General features: G+C 42.8%; 1 long non-coding RNA gene across 1 annotated transcript; it reads right to left on the bottom strand.

The window, feature by feature from the left end:
• Positions 1–801: 801 nt before the first annotated feature.
• LOC129398080 (uncharacterized) lies at positions 802–11,208 on the bottom strand. The gene is made up of 2 exons (XR_008625832.2): positions 4,765–11,208; positions 802–4,147 (listed from the first exon to the last, which is right to left on the bottom strand). It is a non-coding gene; the product is annotated as an uncharacterized LOC129398080 (long non-coding RNA).
• Positions 11,209–18,242: the final 7,034 nt, after the last annotated feature.

The raw sequence follows: 18,242 nt of genomic DNA, 5'->3' as shown, positions 1-18,242 counted from the left end.
CCCTCAGGACAGCCAAATTTGTTTCCATCCTGCATCAACACTTGCCACCCAAAACTCTGCTCTTGTGTCCTCAGCCCCAGCCCACCCAATCCTGAGGGCTGAGGTGGACCTCCCCTCCACGCCCCCTCACCTGGAAGCCTCCTTGGGGCCTTGGCAGCAGCAGCCAGCTCTGTGGGACGGAAAAGGAGGCTTATCCAAGTGAAAGCCAAACACACAGCCACCCCCCTTCACCCAAGTTCCCTGTGAATTTGCGTCTTTCTGCAAAACTCTACCCAAATCGTGTATGTGGAGCAAGACTACTGCCGGCCCCTCCCTCCCTCACCCTGGAGGCTGCAGTTCACGTTAGCACAGTGAACACTCTTCCGTGATTGCACTAAAGAAACTTGCTTGTCGTTTTTAACCCAGCACTTCCCAAACTTACTCGCATGGAGCTCTTTTCTTTTCTTGCAAAACGCGTATTAACATTTGGTGGAACACTTGTACTCCTGAAAGCACAGCAGCGGCAATTCTCGTCTATAAATGGTTTTGAATTTAACAAATGCCATTCAATGAGGTTTTTCTTAACAGCTTTATTGAGATATACTTTAAATGCATACAATTCTGTGTTTTTAACATACTAAAAGAAATCAAGCTGTTATTAGCAGTTACTTCCTGCTTCCTCTTCTCTCCTCCCCTGGCAACCCTAATCCACTTTTATTTCTACAGGTTTTCACTTTCTGTACATTTCACATAAACAGAACAATGCAACATTGGTCTTTTGTGACTCTTTCGCTTAATTTTTTCAGGTTCATGCATGTAGCATGTGTTTGTAATTCTTTCTTTTCCTTTTTTAAATAATTCATAGATTCACACATCATTTCTTTGTAATGGCTGAATAATATTCCATTGCGTGTGTTTGTGTGTGCATTTGTGTTTTTGTATTTTTGTGTGTTTTATGTGTTTGTGTCTTTGTATTTTTATGTTTGTGTTTTTTTGTTTGTGTTTGTGTTTGTATGTTTGTATGTTTGTGTTTGTGTGTTTGTGTGTGTGTGTGTGTATGTTTGTGTTTTTGTATTTTTGTGTATGTTGGGTGTGTTTCTGTGTGTTTGTGTGTGTGTGTGTCCCACCTTATGTCCTTTCATCAGTTGATGGGCATTTGGGTAGTTTCCATTTTGGGCTATTTTGAATAGTTCCCTATGACATTCTTTGTTTTACTATGTGCTCTTCTGAGACACAGAGCCAATAGGATGCATGTACAGAGAGAAAGACGAGAAGGGATTTTTTCGCGGAATTAGCTCATGCAATTTTGGAGGCTGAGGAGTCCCATGACAGGTCATCTGCAAGCTGGAGAACCAGGGAAGCTGGTAGAGTGGTTCAGTCCAAGTCTGAAGTCTTCAGAATCAAGAAAGCTGATGGTGTAACTCTCAATCTGACACCAAAGGCTCAAGAGCCCAGGGGGTCACTGTGTTAAGTCCCAGAGTCCAAAGGTCAGAGAACCAGGGGTTCTGACATCCAGGGCAAGAGAAGAAGGGGTCCCAGCTCCCTGAGAGAAAACAAGAATTCACTCTTCCTCTACCTTTGTTCCATCCAGGCCTTTAGCCCAGATCATTGAGGGCAGATCAATGCAGGTGGACCTTCCCCACTCAGTCCAACAACTCACACCTCAGTCTCCCCCAGAAACACCCTCACAGACATACCTTGGACAGATCAATCATTCTAATCAAATGCCAGTCTTCCTAGGTTTCTCTTTTGGCAGAAGAGGGATGGGCTCAGTGCCTCCTGGAGTACTGAGGATGATCAATGGCCTCCCAGCTACCTGGGCATCTCTTGATCCAGTCAGGTTGACACTTATAATCAACCATCACAAGTCCACCCCTTGTCAACTTGGCACCCACATGCATCTCCTTAAACCATATTTAATCTCTTAAAAAGATAATGACAAGGTCATAGTTCCACCTAGCAGGATACAATTATCCTTCGTACAATAAAAACACACTAATTCCTTCCCCAGAGGAGGAAGTGAAGTCCTTGAGTGACATTTACTCCTCTCCTGTAACTTAAATACTATGGTGTAAAATTAACAATACTTAAATACTGATGCAAACTCAATACATCTCATATGATAAAGGAGTAAGATAGAAAAGAAGAAAAATTTGCTTAATATACGTATATGTACATGCAAACATATTCATAGCAACACAGGGAGAAAACATTCATGGCAGTGGCAGCCTTTGATTCTGTAACTGGTCCCGTGGGTGTAGCTGGTGCTCCTAATGACCTTCTACCACCTGCTGTGTTCTGTTTGCCTGCAGCAAGACCTCAGCTGGTTGCCGTGCTGTACCTGGCAGGGTGACCCAAACCTTCATACCTGAAAGGCCTGGGACATTCATAGCCTGCCTGGATTGGGTTGTGGTCATTTCCCATTGACCAGAATCACAGGCATGGTAACACCAAGAGATGCCCTAAAGGATCTCCTATTTCTCCCTTGTGAAGGAGTAGGCCAATTTCTTCTTGGTATCAGGTCAGACAGCCAACACTTTGACTCCCTTCTTAGCATGACTCTGAGGCATGAGAAGCCCAAAGTGGTCAGATAGCATCTTAACTTCCAGTTCAGTTGAATTATTGTTGTATCTCCTGGTGGTAGCATTTCTCCCTATGGAAGGAAGACCTCTAGGCCAGCAGAGCATAACGTTGGGAATAGGAAGTAATAACTCCTCTAGCAGGTCACTAGGGGTGATAGATGGTGAGTAGTGGTCAGAAGCAGTGCTGTATGGAGTATCATGAAAGGCCAGAGAACCTGGAGTTCTGACATCCAAGGGCAGAAGAGAGAGCAAGAATTCACCCTTCCTGGCTCAGTGCCTACCAAATCATTGAAAATAATTCTTTGCCAACCATCTGGGTATTCCTAATCCATTAAAGTTGACACCCAAATCATCTCATTCCTGTACATGTTTTTGCGTGGAAATATGTTTTCATTTCTCTTGGATGTTCACTTACGATTGCTGGGTCAAGTGATAACTATGTGTTTAATGTCCAAAGAACTGCCAGATATTTTCCAAAGTGGCTGCACTGGTTTACATTTCCATCAGCAAGGAGGGCTCCAATTTCCCAACATCCTCGCCAAGACTTGTTATTGTCTGTCTTTTTAAATACAGCCATTCTGATGTGTGTGAGGTGGTATCTCATTGTGGCTTTGATGTACATTTCCCTAATGACTAATGATGTGGAGTATCTTTTCATGTACTTATTGTCCACTTCCATATCTTCTTTGGAGAAAATGCCACTCAAATCCTTTGCCCATTTTGTAATTGGGGATTTTGTCTTTTTTCTTATTGAATTGTAAGAGTTCTTTATATATTCTAGATACATGTCTCTCATCAGATCTATGATTTGCAAATATTTTTTCCCATTGCGTATGTTGTCTTTTTACTTCTTTGACGTCATCTATTGAAGCAAAAAAGTTTTTCATTTTGGTGAAATCCAGTTTACCTATATTTTTTCTTTTGGTGTTTAAGAATGCATTGCCTAATCTAAGGTCTTGAATAGTTATTGCTATGTTTCCCTCAAGGGCTTTATGGTTTTAGCTGTCACATTAGAATGTTAATTAATTTTGAGTTAATGTTTGTGCATAGCGTTAGGTAAGCATCCAGCTTCATACTTTGGCATGTGGATGTCCAGTTGTCCCCAGCACCATTTATTGAAAGACTGTTCTTTTCCCTACTGAATTATCTTGGTGTATCAAAGACCAATTGAACAAAGGATATATTTCTGGAATCACAGTTCTATTCTATTCATCTATGTCTATCTTTGTGCCAATACAAGTACTTAGTACTGTAGCTTTGTAGTAAGTTGAAATCAGCACATGTGAGTCCTCTAATTTTGTTCTTCTTTTTCAATAAGAGTTTTTGAGGATCCTCAGTCTCTAATTCTTTGGTCACCAGATGGCCTAGGTCTTGTTATGCCTCATGACAGATTCAGAAACCTGTATTTTGTTTTCTCTTTTTTTGTTCTTATTCTGTATCTGAAGGTGGTTCATAGTCTATCTCTTCTTGTATATCTTGTTCCCAAATCATATTAGTGTTCATTGTTGAGGCTCTCACAGTGGAATCTTCACCCTTACCCAACAAGAGCTATAGACATCAGGTGACTCCAAAGATGGTGCGTTCACCTAGAAAATAAGGATTCAGACTCTTTTACCTACCAGGCACCCAAGGAGATACATGTCTATCCAATTATTTTATCTCTGCAATTATTTTATTTCTCCAATGTTCCTGTTTGAGGCCTGGAATGGCACCACAAACCTTAGATGATGATGACTAGCAGACAAAACTATACAGAATTAGAGTATAGTGTATTTGATCCTTTGTATCAAACATCCCAGTGTGAGATCCTCTCAACCCTGTAGTAAACTGAGGCTGTGTTTTTAGACCATGGATAAAGAGCATTAATAATACTGTTTTGTGAGACAAGGAAGGTGCTGTGGCTGTTTTCGACAACCAGTAGAATTGGTACCCTCCGCAACTGTTCCAGTTATCTAATGCTATGTAACAAACCATCACAAAACTTGGTGGCTTAAAACAATAACATAAATTCTGCTCACAAATCTGCAGTTTGGGCAGGGCTCACTGGGGACAGCTCATCTCTGCTTCACTTGGCCTGGTCTGGGGAAGCTCTGAAGCTGGGAGCTGAAGTCACCCACAGACTCACTCATGCCCTATGTCTAGTGGTTGATGGGGAGAAGATTCAGTAGCTGCAGCTACCCAGGCATTTCTCTCTATATACAACCTTTCCATGTGGTCTCTCAGGCAAGGAAGCTTCGGGATTTGTTGCAGGTTGACTTGGAGCTCCCAAGGGACATGTTCTGAGAGAGACTGCTGAAAAGAATTACATCTCTTTTATTACCCAGCCACAGAAGTCACACACAATTCTACTACATTCTATGTGTTACCAACAAGTTACTAAGTCCAGCCCATATTCAGAGGGAGTGGAGTTAGATTCCATCTTTTGATGAGAGCTGTCCAGGGATGTGTGGGCATGTTTTAGAACTACCCCAACTACCTGCATGACTCCAGGATACCACACTTTAGCTAAGACAGAGTGTATTTGATGTGAATATGATAGCTTTCTTATGGTAATTTTACATTGAGACAGAATAACTAAAATAAAAAAAGGGCTGATTAGGATCAGGATTATGTAGACCAAGAAGAGACTTGGCTAATAGGGTCAGGATGATGAAAAGCGTCTGTAGGTCATTCACAGCCAGAAATGTGGAAATATGTGGAGGGGCAGACGCTGCTGCAGTTGAGCCAGCGAGGATCCTGCAGGAAGAAGATCAGCATGGATGCCCCAGTTGTCAAAATATTGAAATGTTTCCCTACCAGATGAGAAAAATCTGCTTATGGGTACAAGTCACCCAATAATGCCACCTGGTGGCACCAAGGGGAGAGGTGACAAGGCCTGAGGTGGCAACACAGGAACAGGCTGGCAGCATGAGGAATGGACATCTCGCCCTTCATATTCAAGTGCATGCTGGCCATGTGGCCTCATGGCTGTTCACCGGGGAAAGAGCTGGATGCCATTCCTGATGTCAAATCAGATTTCAGATAGAACACCACTTGGCTACTGTCAATCTTGTCAAACAAAAATAAATCACACCAGCAATTTTCTAAAAATAAGATTTGGAAAATTTTAAAGTGATTTGATGAACAACTATGCCACAACTTATGTCATTTGATAAGCAGTTTTATGAAATACATATATACATACACACATATATATACACACATTATATAAATGTCACCCTGAAGCTCACCTGCCAGGTCTCTTTATGGGAGTGCAGAGATTCAGCTGGATTTGTTGCAGGTTGTCCTTAAATCCCAAGGTTTATTCAGAAGAAGTTGGAAGTTCTCAAAGGAGGTGAATGGTGAAATAGTTAATGGTCAACCTGTGGCTAAGCTAAATTCCTACAAATGATTTATTGCTTCAAGCAAAATTTGCTTAATTGAGGTATAATTTATGTATAAGAGAATTCATCAATTTTCACTGTAGTGTTACAAATTGGCAAATGTAACTGTATAGTCATGAAATCACCACTACAATCAATATATGGAACATTTCCATCATTTCCCGAATTTCCTTCTGTCCCTTTACAGCCACTGTCCCCCCAACCTCCAACCCTGGCGCTGGCAACACTCCTCTGTCTGTCGCTGTGGTTTTGCCTTTTCTAAATTTTATATAAATGGAACCATATAGTATGTACTCATTTGCATCTGGCTTCTTTCACTTAGGATGTTTTCAAGATGTATTCACATTATTGCATCATATATGAGCAGTTCATTCCTTTTATTATTATTTCTTTGCAGAATAGAATTCATTTTTTTAATATATGCCACAATTTATTTATCTACTCACTAGTTGAGAGTCACTTAAGTTACTTCCACTTCTTGGATATTATTAGTAAAACTGCAGCTATGACCATTTGAGTACAAGATATTGTGTGAACATAAGTTTTCACTTCCCTTATGTAAGTACTTAGGAGTGAGATTGGTAGGTTGTGTGTTTTCAGTTTATTTTTTAAATTGCCAAGTGTCTTCCGAAGTGTCTGTACCACTTTGCATTTTCAGCAGTAACGTATGAAAACTTCAGTTACTCCACATTTTCACCAACACTTCGTAGTGTCAGATTTTTTTCAAATTTGACCATTCCTAGTGTAGTGATACCTCATTGCGGATTTAATTTGAATTTTCCTGATCACCAATGAAGTCAACATCTTTCTGTATGCTTATTCCCTTCTAGCTCCCTTAGTGAAGTGTCTGTTCAAATCTTTTACTCAATTTTTTAAAAAAACTAGGTTGTTTATCTAATTATTTGTGAGTAGTAAGAGTTCTTCAAGTATTATGGATATAAATCTTGTGTTTAAAATATGTATTTCTCAAATACTTTCTACTAGTCTATAGTCTAGTCTATGGCTTTTAAAAAACATTATTTTCTTAACTGTCTTTCACAGAGTAGTAGTTTCAGTTTTTATGAAGCCTAATTTATCAAAAATTTCTTCATGAATCATGCTTTTAGTGTCATATCTAAGAAATATTTGCCTAAATCATGGTCATAAACATTTTCTTCTATTTTTTTAGAAGTTTTATAGTTTTAGCTCTTAAAGTTTTTGACATATTATGAGTTGACTTTTGTGCATGGTGTGAAGTAACTGTTTAAGTTTATTTTCTTGTATATGGCTAGCCAATTATCCCAGAACTATTTTATGGAAAATTATTCTTCCCCATTGAATTACATTGGTATCATCATCAAAAATCAATTAACCATAAACCTAAGTTTATTTGTGGACTTTCTATTCTGCTTGGTTGGTTTATGTATTTATTCTTACACCAATACCACACTATCTTGATTATGGTAGCTTTTTAGCAGGTTTTGAAATCAGGTGGTGTAAATCCACCTGCTTTGTTCTTTTTCAAAATTGTTTTGGCTATTCTAGGTTATGTTTACTACCATATAAATGGTAAAATCAGCTTATCAAATTCCATAAAAAAGATTTGCTGATATTTTAATAGAGATTGCATTCAATCTGTAAATCAATTGGAAGAATTTTCATCTTAGCAATAGTGAGTCACCCAATCCATGAACATGGAATGTCCCCCATTTTACTGGGATATTTAAAAACTGAGTAATATTTTGTAGCTTTTAGGGTATATGCCTTGCACTTCTTTTGTTACATTTGTTTCTTCTACATATTTTATTCTTATTGGTGATTTTGCAAGTGTGATTTTTTTAAATTTCTTTTTTGGATTTTTACTTATTAGTATATTGATCTACAGTTTTATTTTCTTGTAATGTTTTTGTCTGGCTTCAGTATTAGAGTAATGTTGGCCTCAAAGAATGAGTTAGAAAGCATTCTCTCTGCTTCTATCTTCAGAAAGAGTTTGTAGATAAGTGGTGTAATTCATTTTTTAAATGTTCAGTAGAATTTACCACCAGTGAAATCATCTGAGCCTGCTTTCTGTTTTGAAAGTTTTCAATTATTGATTCAATCTTTTAAATAGATACAGACCTATTCAGAATTTCTGTTTCTTCTTGTGTGAGTTTTGTCAGCTTGTGTCTTTCAAAGAGTTGGTTCCTTTTATTTAGGTTATGAAATTCATGGGCCCAGAGTTGTTCATAATATTCCTTCATTATCCTTCTAATGTCCATGGGATTTCCAATGATGTCCTCTCTTTCATTTCTAAGTTAGTAATTTATACATTCTCCCTTTTTTTCTTGGTTAGCCTGGCTAGAGACTTATTGATTTTATTGGTCTTTTCAAAGTACCAGCTTTTGGTTTTGTTGATTTTATTTATTGATTTCTGGTTTTTGATTTTATTGATTTCTGCTCTTATTTTTACTATTTCATCTCTTTTCCTTACTTTGGATTTAATTTGGTCTTGTTTTTTCTACTTTGCTAAGGTGGAAACAGTTTATTGATTTTAGAAATTTCTTCTTTTCTAATATATGCATTCAATGCTATAAATTTCCCCCAAGCACTGCCCCCACACCCAATTTTTTTTTAGACAGAATCTCACTGTCATGCAGGCTAGAATGCAGTGGCATGATCTCAGCTCACTGCATCCTCCACCTCCCGGGTTCAAGAGATTCTCCTGCCTCAGCCTCTCGAGTAGCTGGTACTACAGGCAAACACCACCACATCTGGCAAATTTTGTATTTTTAGTAGAGATGGGGTTTTGCCATGTTGGCCAGGCTGGTCTCGAACTCCTGACCTCAAGTGATCTGCCCACCTCAGCCTCCCAAAATGCTGGGATTACAGGCATGACCCACTGCACTTGGCCCCTAAGCACTGCTTCTGAAGCGTCTCACAAATTTTGATGAGTTGTGTTTACATTTAGTTCAAAATATTTTTATTTCTCTTGACATTTTGTTTTCTACTCATGTGTTATTAAGAAATGTGCTGTCAGATCTCCAAGTAGTTAGGGATTTTCCAGCTATCTTTCTGATACAGATTTCTAGTTTAATTTGATTGTGGTCTGAAAGCAGACATTGGGTGGTTTATATACTTTCAAAATTTAAGGTATGTCTTATGGTCCAGAATGTGGTTTATCTTGGTGAATGTTTCCTGTGAGCTTCAGAAGAATGTGTATTTTGCTCTTCTTGGAAAAAAATAGTCTGTAAGTGTCAAGTATATCCAGTTAATTGAGGATGCTGTTGAGTTTGAGTATATTTTTACAGATTTTCTGCCTTGTGGATCTGCCTGTTTCTGATAGAGGGGTATTGAATTCTGCACCTATAATAGTGGACTCATCAATTTCTCCTTGCAGTTTTATAAGTTTTTGCCTCTTGTATTTTGATGCTATGTTGTTAGACATATACATATTAAGGATTATTATGCCTTCTTGGAGAACTTACCCCTTTATTATTATGTAATTCCCCTCTTTTATCCCTGATAATTTTCCTTGTTCTGGAATCAGCTCTGTCTGTAATTAACATAGTTAGTCCTGCTCTTTTCATGTTAGTATAGTATATATTTCTCCATCCTTTTACTTTACATGTGTGTGTGTCCATATTTAAAGTGGGACTCTTGTAGACAACATATAGTTGGGTCTTATTTTTTGATCCACTCTGACGAACTCAGTCTTTTGATTGGTGCACTTAGACCACTGGTGTTTAAAGTGATTAGTGATATACTTGGATTAATATCTATCATATTTGTTACCATTTTCTACTTTTTTTGCCATTGTTTGTTACTATTTTTGTCTTCCACATTTTTCTGCTTTTTGTACTTTGAATTGAGCATTTTATGTGATTCCATTTTCCTTCTTTACTTCACCTATCAATATTTACCTTTTATAACTTTTTTTTACTGGTTGTCCTGGAGTTTGGATCATACACTTGTAACTGATCCAAGTCCACTTTCAAGTATCACTATACCACTTTGGGAGTAGTGCAAATGTCTTATAGTAACAAAACAATCCTAATTCTTCCCTCCTATTCCTTGTATCATTGTTGTCATTCATTTCAATTATACATAAGCATATATAGAGACAGATATAGGTATAAGCATACGTAATTGAGTATGTTGTTACTATTATTATTTTGAACAAACTGTTGTCTGCTAGGCCAATTAAGAATAAGAAAAATGGCCAGGTGTGGTGGCTCATGTCTGTTATCCTAGTGTTTTGAGAGACCAAAGCAAGAGGATCACTTGAGGCCGGGAGTTTGAGACCAGTGTGGGCAACATAGCAAGACCCCACCTCTAAAAAAAATTAGCCAGCTATGGTGGCATGCACTTGTAGTTCTAGCTACTCAGAAGGCTGAGGTGGGTGGACTGTTTGAGCCTAGGAGTTTGAGGCTGCAGCGAGCTATGATTCTGCCACTGCACTTCAGCCTGGGTGACAGAAGACTCTGTCTCTAATTTAAAAAAAAAAAAGAATAAATACAATATTTATATTATCTTCACTTATTCATTCTCCACTGCTCTTTCTTTGTAGATCTAGTTTCTGATCTTTTTTTTTTTTCATCTTTCTAAAACAGTTCTTTTCATAATTCTTGCAAGGTGGGTCTACAGACAAAAAAATTCCCATTTTTTGTTTATCTGAAAAAGACTCTATTTCTCTTTCATTTTTGAAGGATAATTTTGCTGGGTACAGTATTATAGATTGGTGGGGGTCTTTTTCCTCTCAGTATTAAATATTTCATTCTACTCTCTTCTTGTTTGCATGCTGATATAGTTTGGATATTTTCTGCCCTCCCAAAAGCTCATGTAACTGAGGCCTGGTGGGAGGTGATTGGATGGATCATGGGGGTGGATCCTTCATGAATGGTTTAGTACCACCCCCTTGGTGCTGTCTTCATGAGAGTGAGTTCTTGTGAGATCTGGTTATTTAAAAGTGTGTGGCACCTCCTTCTCCCTTGCTCTTGCTTCCACCACGTGACACACCTGCCCCTCCTTTGCCTTCTGCCGTGAGTCAAAGTTCCTTGAAGCTTCCCCAGGAGCTGAATAGATACCACGGCCATGCTTGCACAACCTGCAGAACTTTGAGCCAATTAAACCTCTCTTCTTTATAAATTACACAGTCTCAAGTATTTATTTATAGCAATGCAAGAAGAGCTTAACACACCTGGTATCTGATATGGTTTGGCTCTTTGTCCCCACCCAAATCTTATCTCGAATTGTAATCCCCATGTGTCAAGAGAGGGACCTGGTGGGAGGTGGTTGGTTCATGGGGCAGGTTTCACCCATGCTGTTCTTGTGATAGTGAGTTCTCACGGGATCTGATGTTTTACACGTGTTTGACACTTCATCCTTCACACACACTCTCTATCCTGCCACCATGGGAAGAAGATGCTTGCTTCTCCTTCCGCCATGATGCAAGTTTCCTGAGAGCTCCCCAGCCATGTGGAACTGTGAGTCAATTAAACCTCTTTCCTTTATGAATTATGTAGTCTCAGCTATTTCTTCATAGCTGTGTGAAAATGGACTAATACTGTGTCTGAGAAAAAAAGGGATGTCATTTTTATCTTTGCTCCTCTATAGGTAAAGTTTTTGTTCCCTCTGGCTTATTTATCTTGGATTTCCTGCAGTTTTAATATGATATGCCTCTGTGTAGTTTTTGGCATTTATCCTGCTTGGTATTCTGTAAACTTCCTGGATGTGACATTAATTTAGAAAACTTCTTAGTCATCATTGCTTCAAATACTGCCTGTGTTCCTTTCTTTTCCTTCTGGTGTCCCATTATGCAGATGTTTTTCTCATTGCCCTTTTGTAGTTGTCCCCCAGTTCTTGAATAGTATCTCCTGTTTTTCATGGTCTTTTTCACTTTGCTTTTTCAGTTTTGAACTTTCTATCATCATAGTGTCAAGCTCAAGTATTCTTTCCTCAGATGTGTTCAGTCTATTGATGAGCCTGCCAAAGACCTTATTCATTTCTGCTAGTGCTGTTGATTTCTAGGACTTAAAAAAATAATCTTAGTATTCTCATCTCTCTGCTTACATTTTTCACATATTCTTTGCATGTTGTCTTTTTTTCCATTAAAGCTCTTAGCATATTAATTATAGTTTAAAAACTTCCTGGTCTAACAATTCCAACACTCCTGCTACATCAACTTTGGTTTTAATGCTTGCTCTTTCTCTTCAAACTGTGTTTTTGCCTTTTAGTATGCCTTGTAATTTTTTTGAACTCTGGATATGATGCACTGGGTGAAAGGAACTGCTGTAAACAGAGGCCTCTAGGGATGTGACTGAGTTGTGTGGGAGGGCAACTGTTCTACAGTCCTGTGATTAGGTCTCGGTCTTAGTGAGCCTGTGCCCCTGGTCTGTGAACTTCACAAATATTTCCTCTCTTAGGTGGGACAGGATGACTGGATTGGGCTGGAGCTGGATATTTACCTCCCCCCAGGTCGGTTTGGCTCTGATAAAACCCCTGCAGGTGGGGCTCTGGTTAGCTGGTTTCTTGTTAAGGAGAACAGAATGCTCAAGTATCTCTCAGAATGGTTCCTTTTTGCCTCCCTCTGCCAGAACCATGAGGGGACATTTCTCCAATATTCAGTGGGTGAACCTGGAGAAGCTCCAGGAGGCAACACTCACAACAGTGTGGGGCCCCTGTGAGCTGCTCCCAATGCTCAGGCTTGTCCACGCTAAACCTCCACCGATTCCTCAATTTCAGTTCAGGTCTCCCTGCCCCAGCACTGGTTCCCACAGAAGTTTTGGCTCATGCGTTTCTGCTCCAGCAAGCTGTGATTCTCTGTATTTGCCTGTTTCTCCAATTTTTGGGGAAACACTTTACACTGTGACCTCACTTCTCTGACAGATCTAAGAAGAGTTGTGGATTTTCCGTTTGTTCATCTTTACACTTGTGGTTAGGATGGAGTGGTGACTTCCAAACTCCTCACATGCTGACTGAAAACCAAATGTCAGCTTCTTAATTATTTTTAAATTTTTGCTGATACACTATTTGCTTATTAGCTCTATTTTTTTAAGTGGTGGCTCCAGGATTTACAATGTTCACCTTTTGTGTATCACAGTCCACTTTTTAATAATAACATCCAAGCTCAGGTTAGCAGAAAGAGCCTTGCAAGAGCGTCCTTTATTCTAATACCTCATGCCTTTGTGGTTTTGTTCTCATACGTTTCACCTCCATAGATGCTGTAACCCCTAGAATACATTGTGATTATTATTCCTTTAAATAGCCAATTATCTTTTAAAATCTCAATTTTATTTTCATTGACACTATTACAGATAGAGTGACCAGAACCATATTAACATCAATTATCTTCTTAAAAGATTAAAAGGAAGAGAAACATTTTTCTTATTTACTACATATGTACTATGTCTGGCCTTCTTTATTTGTGTAGATTAGTTTTCATCTGACCTCACACTCCTTCTGCCTGAAGAGTTCCCTTCTGCGTTCTCATATTGCAGGTGTGCTGGGTTCTGTCAGTGTTGCTTTATTCCACTTCCAGTTCTGAATGGCCTTTTCCCTGGATAAAGAATTCCAGTCTAACTGCCCACCTTGCTCCTTAAGGATGCATCTTCACCGGTGTCTGGACTGCGCCGTCTTTATGGTTTGTCTGTCATCATCCTCATCCTCATCTCTCTACCTGCTTTTTCTCTGGCTGCTTGAAGGGTTCACACTTTGTCACTGGTTTTCAGCAATTTGATTCTGGTGTCCCTTGCTGTGGTTTTCTTTCTGTTTAGTCTGCTCTTGGTTTATTGAACAACTTGGATCTGTAAGCTTTTGTTTTAATCATATTTGGAATATTTATAGCTATCATTTTGTTAAATACTGTCTATCTTTGTTTCTCTTTCTCTCTCCCCCTATCTCTATCTGTATTTATACAGCTGCAGATGCAGATACCCACATACACATACCTGTGTCTCCTACTGGTTTCTGTGGAGAACCCTGACTGACATAGTGTGAGAAGAGGTACTTTGCATTTTATGTCCTTCTGTACTTTTTAAATTTCTTAAAGGTTATATTAATATTGAATTTATTTTAAATTACTTTAAACTTGAATTAGAAGTTTTAATTTAAAATTTAAATTATTTTTTGAAATTTTTACTTTCAAATTGAAAAAAAATTAAAAATTATGTAGCCAGCTTTCATTTTAAGTAACAGCATAGTGCATCTGCACCAGAGCAGCCGGCCCCAAATGTTCCACGGAATATTAGTGCCATGTCCTTCCAGAAAAGTGAGGGCAGGTGATTTCACAGTCAAAACAAAATTTAGTAAGCACTGGATTTAACCAGGAAGTAAAACCTGTTGACCTTCAATTAATGTCTTTACCACATTAACCGTCAGCTAACCTGGGCATCCCAGGCTTCCACTCCCTCTTGAGCTAGCAGCAGAGACAAGTCCTGGATTCTCACTCGAAGGATGTCTAGGATCAGTCATTCATTGAAAAGTCTACGTTAGTTTGGAACTTCAGACACCGTCTTTTCCTTGTGTTGTCTGATACCGTCAGGTGGAGTAAAGAAGCAAAGGTGTTGAGCCGAGGAAGCGAAAGTTAAAACCGCACGTCCCCACTTTCTAATTCTGTGACATTTGGAATTTCACTCACTCTCTCCAACCTGGGTTTCCTTGTCTGTAAAGTGGGTGTAACAGAATCTTCTTCACGGGCGTGCGGTGCAGACTGGTCATTTCGTGCTAAAGCATCTGCCACACCGTGGGCATTTTGTAAGTGGCGGCGGCAGAAGCCATGGGGTGTCGCCAAAAGAACATTTTCTTTCAAAAGACAGTAAAATCTACGCAACGAATGTCACTTTTCACGCGCCAGCTTCTCTGCCTCTCCGGGCACCATCTTCTCCCTATTCCTCTGAAGGCTCTTGATTCTGCTCTTACTCTTTACGGTTGGCCTCGCTTGTGTAAAAGATGGAACCCTCTGAGAGCCCTTTTGTGGAGCGGTGGGTTGAGACTCCTTTAACTGCTGTTACTTCTTATCTCCAGCCAGGGCCCTTCCCACAGGGCTGGTCAGGCGATGGCCACACTCACCCCCCACGCCTGGCCTCTACCTTCCCGGGCCGGTGCATCCCTGGACCAGCCTCCCTCCCTCCCTGGGTCGGCCTGAGGCCGTCTCCCTCCCTGTACCTCTGGCCAGCCAAGGCCATTCCAGAGACAGCCGTGCTGGGGAGAGCTTAGGCTGTAAATCACCTTCCTCCTGTCCTGCCTGTCCTGGGCTCAGCTCCATCTGCCCCTAAAAACACAAGGTGCTGATTTTCATGAGGCCCCTCTTGTCATCGCAGGCTGTGATTTACAGACGTGCCCTCCTGTCTTCCCGGGAACGCCTGGGTCATCTTACAGGAGCCTGGAGCCTGGTCTGCAGGGTCGGACCAACGGCCTCCCTCTGCTCCCCGCATGCTCCGTGGTGTCAGCCTTGCTCCCTTGCTTTTTTTTTTTTTTTGGTTGTTTGTTCTCTGGACAAACAAATCAAATGGACAGGTCTGGAAAAGACATCTGCGGCGGGTGTCTTTGCAGACTTCCCGGGAGCCCTGCTCTGGCCGAGTGCTGCCTTGCGGGGGTTACCAGCGCAGTCCCGGTGAACAGACCTCCAGACAACAGCAACTGGAACCCCCAGGGTGGGGCCGCTCCTCAGGGGCAATGACACACCAGCCTCGGCCCAGGCTCTGACCTCGGGCCCGTCCAGCCGCATCTGGGAGGACGAGGGAGGGGCGAGAGGCAGACCGCCCTGAGCAGCTGCGTGCCATTGTCATCGCAGCCTGGTTGTCACCGGTGCCTGGAGTCACGTTCCCGGGGCTCAGCCACTCACCAGCTCTGCACCCTGCCATAAGGGGTTGAACTGTGCCCCCCAAATTCATGTGTTAGAGTCCAAACCCCCAGTACTTCAGCCTGGGGCCTCTTTTGGAAATAGGGTCATTTCCAAAATGACCATCTCAGCAAGGACATCCCTGGCCATGCTGGGATGTGGTAACTCATTAGTAAGCTGTGAAATAAATTGAGAAGATTGGGACCAGTGGACATGTTTGTTTTGTTTGGTTTTTGTTTTATAGAATAAAATCGGAAGAAGATACCAGAATGTGTCCCAAGTGGCCAGGTCAGGGCGGTTCTGCGCAGCTCCTAGGATCAGCAGGTGTGTGTCTGCGCCCGTGTGTGATCCCCAAGAAGGACGCGTTTCCTGCTGTGAAGCTGCCGCTCCGAAGTCCTGTCTCCCAGGTGCCCGTCGGCAGCGGCTGCTCCATTCTCCCAGCGTTCGTCCCCGTCCCGGTTGCGGCCTGCGCGCTCGTCCCCGTCCTGGTTTCGGCCTGCGCACTCTGAGTGGATCCTGCCTGTCTTTTGGGTACCATTTCCCGGGACCTGGGCCATGTCCGCAGGACCTGGAGTGTTGGAATCTCAGCTGTGCCTGTTCCAACAGCACCGCTCTTCGCCCAGAGCCACCAGTGTGTCCACTGCAGAGAGAAGCCCCACGCCCCTTCCTGGCTGCCCATCCCACCTCATGCAGCTCTGTGGACCCCAAGTGTCCGCTGTGCACCAGCTCTGGGACACTGGAGGCCGGCGATGCGCTCCCAGAGGGGCTTGGCCACAGGACTGTCTCTGCAGCGGGTGCCCTTAGAAGCACCAGGAATGGCCTGCCTGCCGCCCTGCCCAGTGGATCCTCCACACGCCGAATGCTCTCCCACCTTCCCACCGCTCCAGCACCCAAGGCTGAGACGAAGCAGGGACCCCTCTTAGGAGTCTTATCCCCCACCCCCAAGCGTGAAAATAAAGAAAAATCTTGAGTTCTTTCAAGAGAAATTTCAGGTACCCAGCTCGCCCTGAGAAGTAAATGAGCAACTTGACAAACAAGAAGGTAACAGTAGCTTAAAACAATAGCCAAGGAAGCAGCAGTCACGAGACGTTTAGCTCCTGGTAGAAACTAGAGACCCTCTTCACGATGCGCCCGAGTTGCTTTTCAGAAACCCAGACCAAATGTGTCCCCTGCTCACAGACCTCGGAAAAGGTGCAGTTGAGGCAGAACTCTGAGCCCATTCCTTGTTCTAAATTTCTGCCTGAGGGGCCTGGGGGAGGCCACGCCCATGAGCCAGACCTAATGTTTTCTTCTGCGGATCCCAAAAGTTTAGACAAAGCTTTGCCTCCTCAATCAACTGCAAATCAGAAAATCTTTGAATCCACCTGTGACCTGTGGGCTGCCTTTCCAGATCGAACCAACGGACAGCCCTCATGTGCTGATGATATATGACTTTGCGGGTCACCCATGACCCCCGCCTTTGAGACTTCACCTTTAGGCCACTGGGCAGGTCGGGACTGAGGCACCAGCTGCCTGAGTCTCCCGGCTCAGCGCCCTGCAAATTAGTGCCTTCCTTTCTCCCACTGCAAACCCCATGTGAGCATCTGGCCTTGCTGCGTGGGGAGAGTGGACCCCAGTCAGGTCCAGCGGCAGAGCCCCCGTGTCTGTCTTCTCTGCCGAGAGCCCCCGTCCGTCTTCGCCGCCGAGAGCCTCCATCCCCTGCCTGCCTCACTGGCTCCCATGCTCTCACTCCTCCAGCGGTTCCCCCCTTCTCTGCTTCTGAAGGTGATTTGCTGTGCTTCTAGGGTGTGTTCCCACATATTCATTAGGTACAAATCCTACCTCAGCAAGCGTCAAACCCTACCTGAGCCCCTGCAGTGCTTCCGAGAAGGGAAGGACTTGTGGAATCCAGGGCCTGAGGCTGGCCTGATAGGGCAGGCGTCGCCCTCCCTGTCCGGAGCCCGGTGGCCTCTCACACCGGCGCACTGTGTCTGCAGAGCCAGCTTCACCCCTCCCCAGGCTCTCCCTCCCCAGGGCCCAGCACAGGGCTTTGGAAAAGGATGCTGGGCCAGTGTTTTCGGAGAGAGCAGATGAGAGCTCCACACTGGAGACTCAACACCTTCGCTGTGTGATAAAGGCAGGGCTGGCCCTGGACAGAGGGACTGCCAGGTGGGGCTACTGAGAGGGCTGGGGCGGGGGTGGCAGGTGGCAGGTGCCGGTCTCCGCTCTGCTGCCTAAGTCAGGTCACCTTGCGACTCCTAAAGTCTCAGGGCTAGATGGTGGGGGCAGGAGCGGGGAAGGGTGCTTCCTTGAAAAAGCACTGGGTCCTGGAGATCCCAGCAGAAGAGTGGACAGAGGAAGGCTGTGCCTGTTAACGGAGGAGGCGGTGGGCTACATGCTTCTGCAGAACAACAGGAAAACAAGCCCTGTCGGCAGAAGCCAGGCCTTTCATCTGGCAGGGGGCAGGGGAGGGAGGAGGCTGCGTCCCAGGCTCAGAAGCTTCCACTTTCTGCCTTCCTTGAG

The sequence above is a fragment of the Pan paniscus genome, chromosome 5, assembly GCF_029289425.2.
Source record: "Pan paniscus chromosome 5, NHGRI_mPanPan1-v2.0_pri, whole genome shotgun sequence".
Classification (NCBI taxonomy): Eukaryota; Metazoa; Chordata; class Mammalia; order Primates; family Hominidae; genus Pan; species Pan paniscus.
The sequence above is the reverse complement of the archived record's forward strand: the minus strand, read 5'-3'. Positions and strand labels throughout refer to the sequence as shown.